An 11,683-nucleotide genomic window follows, 5' to 3' on the forward strand; every position below is an offset into this window, starting at 1 on the left:
GTTTACAATTATCTTTGCATTTCCATTCTTCATAATATGTGTGCTCACCAAGTCTTAAATAAATCTTTCCATCCTTGCAAGCAACAGGTCCAAAGCTGTCTCAAAAGAGTCAAAGCCAAAACAACGGGCAATGTCTTCGGCATTACCGTAATTCCTCTAAACTTGTGCATGGTAAATCTTTGCTGTATACGGCACCTCCACCCCCTCCTACACCGCTGCCCTGTATGACCAATTTTAATGGCTACAAATCACTATATGAAAATAGCAAGTATTGACCAAGCATTGTACAACCAACGCAGTGATCCTTGCCCCATGATATCTGCACAACAAACTTTGAGTTTTGATAAAATACCTAAAAGATACATTTGACTGGCATAACTATTAAAGCTTTTTTTTCTTCTTTTCATCCCCAAAATGTGCCTTTACCTTTTGTGGGTAATGTCTGACAATAGCGGACACGGCATCAACTGTGTGTGTATGTGTGTGGAGACAATTAATTAATTATTACGATGTCACATTAAACAAAAAAGCTGGGCTGTCTCAATATCACAATACTGCATATACCCCTTTGCCTGCACAGCGTTAGGGTCATGCCATGACAGATTAGGCCAAATCTTAAAAGCTTTGTCAGTTAGGAACAGTCAAATGGCTTGAATGACTAGTTCATGCTAGTAAAGTTAAGACCCCTGCAGTGTTCCTGAGCAGGAGACTTCAACCAAACAGGTTCAACAAGTTAGCACCTATGCTGACCAAATTACTCCCAGACTAGTGTGGAATAGGATAAGATGGACGCAAATATGTATTTATGTATTTGTAGTCACATACATCAACAAAGGGATTGTTTTGTTCTTGGGGTATCTGCACAACCAGCTTTTTCATACAGGAGTAACTATGAATGCATTGGATAAAAACAACAACAACAGAAGAAGTCAGAATTGCCTGAAACCAAAAGCATGATTTTATTTATAACAAAATACACTCCTTATAATGCATTACTTAACGTACCCCTCCCCCTGCTTTAGCTCTCCTAGCTTTCAAAAAGAGAGGAACAAGTGTGTGTGAAGAGTCACATGACGGCCAGCCAGCGTGCTCTTGTTTTACTCAAGTGACTGTGGCTCTTCTGGCTTTACAGAGGAAGAAGGGTGGAGGAAAAGGGGAAAAGGAGGGGGGTGCTGAATCACTGACTCTGGCAGCCTCTCCCGTCAGCTCGGGATTCAGGTTTGGTCACATTTTCCCCGTGGCAGTCGGATTTAAGGGCCAGAATGTAAATAAAGAGTGCAAGCTAGCTTGTATTCAAAGCAGAGTAGACTCTCATGCAAAGTATTTTTCAGGGCTTGTGCCTGTACGGAGAGTTACACTGTTAACATGGCACTGACACCAGAGTTGTGTGCGGGTCACTAAGCGGCCCGTCACCACTCACTTCTTTGACTATTCAAAACAATGTCCCTCGACCTTATGGTCAGTGGTGACAAGCTGTTGACACAGCAGCAGCTACAGTCAAACTAGCTGGTGGAACGTGACCTAAAGCAACAAAACCTCTCTTGGCAACACTACACACTTCACACAGTGGGAAACTTTTGCATGGCCTGTATGGAGAGTTCCATGATCCAAGGAATCCAGGAGAGTTATAGGCCAAAATGCAAAGCGGCCTGGTTTAGGCCGCTAACTGGTCCAGCGGTGGCTGGGATTAACTGTACACAGACGGACAGATGGAACACACACACATAGATGGGGCAAAAACATAGTCTTCGCCTCACGGCCTGGCGAAGACAACAACGGACATGGAAGACCATGAACACCTGTTGTGCTATTATAAAAGTGATGGCACTGAACCCCAACTGCTCCCCCGGCTGTTCAATACTTGCCCACCGCACCAAATAGTTAGGATGGGTTAAATGCAGAGGATGAAATGTACATAGCATTACTTCTAGTCAACTGTAATGTACACACAAACCAAGAATGACTAACACAGCCCTCACGTCTGCAGGAGAAAACCTGACATAAGACGAGAGGAGATGGAGGCAGGGGAGAAAGTCTGGTCACATGGACCGACACTAATAATAAACTAATGCAGTGAAGAATGAAGATGTGCTTGTTTGTGTTCAAATATACTTGGGCCTTGGGGGGAGGGGGGGCGGGGTGTCAGGCGCAGGCTGCGACACCCCTCCCCTGGAGGGCAATTCATGGGTAGGGGTTGTTCAATAACACAGGAGCATCCACGGTGAGCCTTCAACTGGCACTTGGGGTTTAAAAATAAAAAGTAGGCCTGCCCAGCGGTGGCGATAACAATGTCCCATATGGAAGGGGGAGTGCTAGGCGTGTGTGTGTGTGTGTGTGTGTGTGTGTGTGTGTGTGTGTGTGTGTGTGTGTGTGTGTGTGTGTGTGTGTGTGTTGGGGGGTAGAGAAAGCCAATGGCAATCAGGGGTTGTGCGGGACAGTGAACAGGGTTTGAGATAGGAAACAAATACTGTAAATACAACCAGACCAATCATAAGCCCCCACTGAAGAAGAACGGTCACATAGAGATCACCAAACAGCTGATGTTTTGAGCCTTGACTAATTGCATATTCCACTGGGTGTACTAACAAAGAAAGGCCAGGGAAAGGTCTGATCGAAGCTACTCTTACTGAAGCCACTTAATGCCAGAAGAGCAGTTCAGATTCAATCGTTAGCCTAGCTGTTGATTGTCAACATACAACACACCTGGGAGGAAAAGAAAAAAATATTCAAAACCAAGCCTGGTAATAAAGTAGGCAATGGATTTATACTGCTAGACCACAGTCCACTAGAGCTCCTCTGACAATCCCAAGAGAGCAAAGTAGCGGAAGCCACAATGGAGCAGCTGCCACTAATGGTCCATTTAGGTTAAGAGAAATAATAAGCTAGCTGATGAACACAACCATTGCGGGTGAAGTGAGTTATCTCTTTTAGAGCGTGTTCCAACTAGCAATGCGGGCAAGTGCCCCTGTACTGGCAAGTGGCAACTGAGTGTGCCCTGGGTGATTTGTTTCCGACTCTTGTACGGAGATGATGGAATGAGGAACAAGGACAGATGCAGCAGGAGAGGCGTATGACAGGAAACTTCTGCTATAGATACAGATATGCTCCACCTACATAAAGTTGACAGCACCCATTATTACAGTATGTGCCAGCAGTCCCCCACACAAGTAGTGTAAGCATTTATTGGAAATCTCACACAAATACAACAGAAAGTGAAAGGGGGTGGTGGTCCATGACCATGTATGACCTGAAAAAAACAAACAGTGATCTCAGGTCCAGGGTCAGGCATGACTGTCATATTGGCCTATACCCATCATGGCACTGGTGGCCTGTAATTACGATAATAGGAAATTCTATATACTGTAGTAGCAGGATCATAAGACAACAGGAACATCAGGACTATCACTGACCATGCCGCCATAATCCCACAGGCCCAAATCCAGACAGTAAGAATGTAATCCCATTCATATCCAGGGCTTGCAGAAAGTGTGTGCGAGAGGAAATACAGTAAGTCATTCATTAGGATGAAAATCTACATTAAAAACAAAACAAAAATCTTCTCTAGAGCACTACGGGCAGATGATTCAGTCTTTTAACATATGCTCATTTTCTTGTGGTGACACTCATCCGAGTGAACGGTCCTCCTGATGTGTGCAAACCCAGGGACAATGCAGATTTTTAAATTGCATATGCGGCCAGAGCTGAATGGGGAGAGGAAACACAGGTCGTCCCCAGTTAGCGTGCCGGCCTCAGCTATGTGTCTGAGCAAGACCAGCCCTCGTCATAACCATCTGAGCAGCCATCAGCTGGATGAAGCTGAAACTCAATTTCCCATGTGGGATTAACAAAGGTCTCCCTTCTCCGTGCATTCAAAATATAATCTGTGTGACCTAAAATGATAATTGGGAGCATTTATGCATGTGCAAATAATTGTTGTGTGGTGTGCCCAAAACTGGACGACGTTCCAATTACATTAACCAAATGGGCCATGAAAGTGAACAAATAAAAACAATAGTTGAAGATCTGATTGGAAACAGTCGGGGAAACAGTAGAGGCGGGGTCCTCCTCTGTTGATGTTTGATGCCTCAGTGAAGAGATAGATGGAAGAGTAACATACAGGAACAGACAACCAGGAGACTAGCCTACATTTTAAATCCTGGCCCTAGGATATAGAATATTGCATGAAGCCTAATATGCGTTTTTAGGATACTCTCATCATTTACCCGTACAGTTATCTTGTCGTTTTTATCAATTAAAAAATAATCTATTACATATTGCTGCTCCTTACATTTTTTTGGATGCTTCAAATGCTTTTTTCTGGAGCTCCTAATTGTTTTTAATTGGGAGCACCACTGCTACCGAGTAAAAAGTTATTTTGAGCCCTGCAATGTCCTTCAGCCCCCAGCTAGGCTATGGCTTTCAGAGGCTTGTATGCCAATCGTGTCATCCTGGGAGGTGTCGAGAGACTTGAGACAAGATGATTAAGGGACACCAACAGTTTATGACACCCCTGCCCATCAACCATGGTGAGAAGTCACCAGACACTGGATGGATTCTTTCTAATAATCTGGATAGCAGTGGCCATCACTCTATGGTCCTTTCCCATAGCACAGTACCTGCTTGACACTCCACATCTTGGTGTGCATTTTTTGTGTTTCCATTTTTGGTGCTTGGAGGTCCCTGGGGGGACGGGACTTTTTTACGTCTCCGTTCACGTGGAATTCCATGAAGGCTAAGCAGGGCTACAATGGGCCAAAATGGTAACGTGTAGCACTGCTGATTACCATTGGTCACAGAATCCCCAATAGCGAAGCTGAGAGCACAGACACTAAAGAGGTCCTAAAGAGGTGCGACAGTACAGTGAAAACACAAATGAAACGTGGGAATAGCCAAGCTGGGTAAAGAAGGGTAAAAAGCTTACACAACATATCGAGAAGCAGCTATAGGGATTATCACTTTCATAGCTTGGTTGTATTGTCTTGAGAAAGGGACGTGAGCTGTGCAGTAGAACCTCCCTTAAAAAAAACTAAATTATCTCAGGATGTATACGTCTGTATGTTTCCATTTTGATCTGTGCTGCACTGAGAGGTAAAGCCCGATTTATACTCAACTACTGTCGTATGCCAGTGTCATGGTGTCCCAATCTACAAGCGCACAATGTGCCATGATTGTGAGCTTGTAGATCAGCTATTTTCAGCGCGCGACATGGTCATACAATGGAGCATAAATTAAGCATAAGAGAGCTGCAAGACTGAGGTGACGCAGCCAACTTGATCACACAGGAATGACATTACAAATAGGCGCAAATGGTGAGCATATTCCCTCTTTGGTTGGTGAATTACAGAGACTACCCAGTAGAAAGTAAAATAATTACTCTGCATTTTAACATTTTCATACAAGAAATAGCTCATGTTATCCATTTCTGATTCTGTCTAAAGTGTTACGGTCTTAAGAGTGCCATTGACGTGTTTTACCGCTATGGCGCAACATGCCAATAACGTGTTTGACGTGTTTTTGGAAAAAATGTTAAAAAACATTTGAAAAACATGTTCAGAACCCAAGATATCATTATCTGAAGATTTGCAGCTCCATCCACTCCTTGTTTAACTTATAACTGAAAAAGGCTGTATCTCGCTTCCTAAGCACTTTTTTTTTACTTTGATCTCTGGCACTGGGACAACATAGCCAGAAATAATTCTGGCACTCGGTGAGTTAAAACGATACAGCCACTTATATATATATATGTTAGGTGGGTGTGCACACATGTGTGTGCATATGGATGCGTGTGTCCGTAGCAGGTGATACATGTTGCACTTACACGACCATTAATCAAACGTGTAAATTCAAGCGATCTCATCGGGCGAGTGACTCCTTAAATGAGTCTTGATCTAGAAACAGTCGAGAAGTGTATAAAATCATGGAAAAGCAGCAGTGTTTTCAGTAGAAACAGGGACGAGAGGTGTTATACCGTCAAAGCTGAGGGAGCCACATGTCAAAAGAGACCTGATCTTATACCTAACACCTTGCGATGCAAAATGTTAACTTGTAGATCAGTTGTTTTTGGAATGCGACACTACAGGGAGAGCAGCTCTCACTGACAACTGTTTACAGAGGGACTGCAGATTTCACACACAGACACACACAGTATTTGTGTCTAATCATCAATCTAATCACCTTCATATGTATATGCTTCAGAGATACTGATGATGATTGTACTGAAAAAGGTTAGTTGAGGTGTGTACAATGAATTGCAGTTTGCTCTGTCACTAAATGATAACTATACTGTAACTGTGATAATTGTTACTCCGATAGCCTGCTGCTTTACATTTGGGCTGGTCCCAAACCCCAACCAGTGTTGGGCAGTAACGTGTTACTTAGCAATATATTACTGTAATATTATTACTTTACCCGGTAACGAGCAGTGCAACTTATTACATCTGCCAAAACAGTAATATTACATATACTGATCCGAGCAACGCTGCGTACTCGTGATTTGTTTTCGTTTCTGACCGAGATAAAAGCTTTTTCTCTTTGCTGTATCATTGTCTATGAGCCGGCGACGCGGTGTGTCTGTGTCCAGCAGACAGCTGCAGGTCCGTGGACGAGTGCAATTAAATGGCAGAGTAGAAGGTTTTCACATGTGCAAAAAGAACAGATTCACAAGCTATCAATACTGTGTGATGGTGCGTTATTATGGACTCACCGCAGCTCCAGGCAAACCCCGCTGTGATTGACAGTTCTCGTTTTTGCAACTATGCCTAAACCTAACCTTAACCCTAACCTCAGTAAAACTATGCCTGATCCTAACCCTAACCTCAGTAAATCTATGCCTGACCCTAAACTCAGTACAACTATGCCTGACCCTAACCCTAACCTCAGTAAATCTATGCCTGCCATGGAGCCAATCAGACAGGTAAGACGGGTCTATATCCTGGAGCATAGGTGGGATCCATAATCACGCCGTGATGGTACCGGATGTTAGCTTGTAGATCTCTTCTTTTTAAGCATACACCATCGCTTAAGTACTTGCAGGTCCGGCGTCTGGTGGAATATAAGAACGCTCGCCCCAAAACACGCTCGCCATGGGTCAAATCCGGCGACCTCGGAACGTCTCCACCAGGTATTCCTAAACGTAACCTCAGTAAAAATCGAAATTGATAATGTTCAACGATTGATATCTATCAATCCATTGACACTCCAGGATATATGAAGATGGAAGGCACTAAAGCCTTTTTAATAACGGTGCAGGCAAAACGTGACAACGTTTCGATGCTCTAGGTCATACCATGAAGAGGCTACAAATGGCTTGAAAGCAGGTGAGGAACAGTGGCAGGCCCTTCAATTAGCCAATAGCCCAATTGGAAGGGCCATTGCTCAGCCATGTAGCCTCTTCATGGTATGACCTGACAAATATGTATTGACATTGAAACGTCACGTAATTTGCCTGCACACTGTTATTAAAAAGGCTTTAATTGTCCGAGTTTGCGCCAGTGCCTTCCTTCTTCATACTTACCAGTCCCACTCCTGAGATGCACCGGACCAGCCTGAATTCTGCTTGAGGCACGGTGGAACCCCTGTGTTCCCGACTCCAGGATATATATCTTTCCATTTACTTCTCAGTACTCAGACCTGTTCTAGACTCTAGATCCCGCCTACTGTGTCCTGTATGCACACAGACATTTACATATCCTCTAAAAAAAAAGAAACAAGAGATTGTTCAAACCTCGGAACTGAGATCTGAATGCCAATAGAACAAACTTTCAGGGCCAGCCCTAATAATCAAGGTAGGTATGGGTGCAACAAATCATAATATCTGTGATTACGTTATTTGGGTATTCAACTACACAATGTCAGTATGCCTGAAAAGAGGAAGTATCAACCTGAAATTAACTGGACAGTGCTGTTATTGAAAACAGATTAAAATAGATTTGGGAGGTTTGAGATACTATTCCATTAAAGGAAATGGGATACCACCCGTGAAACTTTACAATGTAGCCTACCTTTATAACCATACAATGTTGAGAATCTCACTAACCAATATCAAAATTACTTATTTTAACAAAGTCATATGAACCCCATGAAACCGAAATTTGCTGAATCAAAATATGATGAAGGAGAACATTATCTAAGAAGCACACTAGTCATCATCAAATCACAATTGCATTAAGTATAACAAAAGGAAGGCTACACACACACACACCCAAAATCAAATCTGGGCTTTATTGTATATTATGGACTAACAAATGTCTACCTTTATTATGTAGTATGTGGTTACAAATGTGACAAACGTTATTAGATCCCTAAACAGCGGTATGAGTGGAGATAACCAAGATGTAGCCTACAACACTCCTTCTATTCCCCACTATGGAGTCCTATATCGGAGGTGCACCGGAGCGATTTCGTTCCCCATAAAAAAAATCATCCGATTAAAAAATAAATCTTGTTATGTAAAGAAAACACCTCGAGGGTCTAATGACAAAAACACAAAAATTCAACTAATTTCTATGCCAACGCCCCAAATCCCTCCGATGCCGGGCAGGCAGCTGTCTTCCTCGGTGTGGGAGAAAGCGGTGATGAAAAAAAGGCTTTGAACGCCATCTTGTTGGTTGCAGCTGCTTGGGCCCTGAATACAGGAACCCATTCATTCAAGGAGGCAGAGGGAGGGACAATGTGGCGACATGAATTCATCTTTGTGGAGTGTGGACCAGGAACATAACAAATAACTCTTTTAGTTTTAGGCACACGGGGAAAACTTCTGACGTGACTAAAGAAAGATATCAGCGACTATCCGCACTGCATGTGTTGGCATACGTCACGTAACGTTGCTGTGTACTTTGTCGTAGACCGTGTCGCTCGTCGGAAAATAGCCGATCTACAAGCTCACATGCACAACACGCTTGTGAGCTTGTAGATCTACCAGTTCCCCAAAAAGAATTGGAAGTATAGTTATTTATTTTTTATGTTTATATTTTTACTTGGATCGGACGGTTGTGTTGTAGCTTTCTTTCTGCGACACAATGTCTGGCTCGGCTGCTAAACCATCGGCGAGTTGTGGAAATATTTCCACCACTAAATAACACTGTAATGACCGCCCCCTTCCTGTCCTTGGCTTTTACAGTTCCTCTGCTGGGGTATTTAACTGGATGTGTTGCCTCATCAAAAAGGTGAACTGTGCCTATTATTTATTGTCTCTTGCAGGTTACAGTCCAGTGTGCTGCTGGCTTGCCTGGCTGATCTCATCTGGCCGTTAACACCCTGCTCTGCAGACAGACAGGGACGGAGCCTCCGTTCTCAAGATAAAAAGATCGTGAAGATCCAATTAAGACATGCTTAAAATAAGAGTTTCAAGTTAATGGCTCATCAAACGAATCTGCACAGCCTGTTCTTCTAAGACTGTCTGAGCACTGGTTAAAACTATAGGAAGCCTTTGCAGCCATGGCTGCAAAAGCTTCTGAATAAATTCAGTTTTCCGTTATGATTTGAAGGGTTTGGGGTTGTCACACAGCCACGTTTTTTTTAAACAAATAAATCAAGTGGCGAAAAGAAGTGGACGCAGGCTAAACCAGTCTCCTTTTTTTGTGCAAATGGATGACAAACCTACACACTTTACAGCCATCATCATAGGCCTATTATGGTCAAAATCCACAGTCTGTTTCTGGGTCATATGATTACAGCTCCCATTAGAGCTGGCTAAACAATACATGCATAATAATTACATGCATACTATGTGACCCATCTTGGCTGCCATGTTCGAAATCCACACACCCAATCTATTAGGCCTACTCCATGGGCGCAACGGTGTAAGCTTACCAAAAAGTACAGATCCACATCTTGTAGATCTGTTCTTTACGGTCGCACTACGGCGTTTAAAATGATGCAAAAATAGTTAAATCAGCTCCAGTACTGCAGACTTATGTGCGTGGTTCCTAACCTGTATGGACTGGCTATGGAGCAGTGGGGGTGGTGGTTTGTTTCTGCACTGTCTGCAAAGTAGCCATTTTTACACTCCGTTATGATCAACTGCATGATGATCCCAAGCTTTATTTGTTGCGCCCATTTATGTGCAATAGTGATATTAATCCAGAGACTGTCTTTATGACTGCATGGCTGGATTATGCAAAGTCTAGAATTAATCTGCTGATGCCGTACGTTGGTTAAGTCACCGGGCTAAGCTAAAGGCACACAGCTAATGTTCGGCCAATTAGCTCGCCAGCTAACGTCCAGTTAGTTACTAGCAAACCCACAGACAAATGTGGGCCTACAGTCCCATGTTACAGTATAGTATACCATTAAACAACCAACAGCAAACAAGGAGCCGCGGTATCAACACATTCCACTGTATGTTCGATCCCTTTAAAGAGCAGTGTATGGTGGTAATGAGAGTCCCTACATGATCGACTCAAATGACGGGTAAAGAAAGTTGTGCGGTGTGTTTGGTAAAAAACTAAAGTGGGCAAAACCTATGTGAATGAAACCCGGAGGTTGAAGATGACTGAAGAAGAGGGGTGAAACAGGCACACAAAAAATCAAAAAAAGGTCCAACTATAACAAGGCCTGATTTATGTTTCTTCGTACGCCTGGAGCATAGATTAAGCATAAAGAGGCTGGCCCACCTACTTATGATACAGATAAGAATAACGTTACTCCTGGCAGGAGAATGGAATGATCAACCCAGTGATAATAATTAGATCGAAGTGTTAATATGATTCGACCCTTTTGGGGGTTGTTGTTATGAATGTTGATATGATGATCTGCATCTGCAACAACTAGCAAAGCTCCTATACGGACTCCTCACCCCACCATCTATCTGTATGTCACCCAACAGCAGGCTAGCAGCAAGCAAGCTAACAGCAACTCCACTACACTCAACCCCACTTCTTTAACCCCACCTGTCTGTGCTTTGCATCTGCACACACATTAATACCATTTATGATTGATTATTTTACGTGAAAATATTTAAATTAACCCCCATTCCATGTGTCAGCGTCTTACCAGCTTTTCAGTCGAGGGGTGTCCGTCGTTTTTTATCACATTGACTGGGGAAACGGCGAATATCGACTCTTGTCTCTTGCCTTAGCCCAGTAGTAAAACGCTACCGACCGACCGAGGAGAGCAGCGGAACACTCCCCGAAACCCGCAGCTCTTCGACCCGCCGCCGTAGTCAGGTGAACAACACACAGTCACACACCGGTGGAGACGGAGCGGTGCTCAGCCTAGCTACCGTGCAAGGAAGAAATATATAAAAAAAAGAAAACAAAAAAAATAAGCGGGTTCTTCAGTTTATGCAAATAATGACCCCTGTTTGTGTTGTTGTCCCCCGGGTTCAAAACGTCACTCTTCTTTCTCAAGTCTTTAAAATAAAAAAAACAAATCCTTTCTCGTCTTTCTTTTCCCCGGCGCCGTCCGTCCGTCCGTCCGTCGTCCCCCTTTTCTTCTTTCTTCACAACAGTTTGTGTGAGACTCTTCCTCCGGCCATCAAACAGCACAGATGGGCGCGGTAGTAAACCCTGCTCTCAGCTCCGGGAAACCCCACGTTTTTACGCCACAGCGTCATAATACGCACAGCGAAGGGGTCGCAGGACCACTCCAAAAACATAGTTACAATTACATTTTCCTTTTATTTATGTATTATTTCACCTTCTCATGTGCTGATGTTGTTAATCCGAAGGTGATGTTTCATATC

General features: G+C 43.4%; 1 protein-coding gene across 1 annotated transcript in view; it reads right to left on the bottom strand.

The window, feature by feature from the left end:
* The window catches only part of LOC311054384 (guanine nucleotide-binding protein G(I)/G(S)/G(T) subunit beta-1-like), a 40,104-nt gene extending 28,621 nt beyond the window's left edge, over window positions 1-11,483 (bottom strand). The window contains exon 1 of the mRNA XM_084070304.1: window positions 10,993-11,483. The gene's annotated coding sequence lies outside the window, so the exon portion shown is untranslated. The remainder of the gene's footprint in view (window positions 1-10,992) is intronic.
* Window positions 11,484-11,683: the final 200 nt, after the last annotated feature.

This window comes from Gymnoscopelus microlampas (assembly GCF_963454915.1).
Source record: "Gymnoscopelus microlampas genome assembly, chromosome: 10".
NCBI classification, from domain to species: domain Eukaryota; kingdom Metazoa; phylum Chordata; class Actinopteri; order Myctophiformes; family Myctophidae; genus Gymnoscopelus; species Gymnoscopelus microlampas.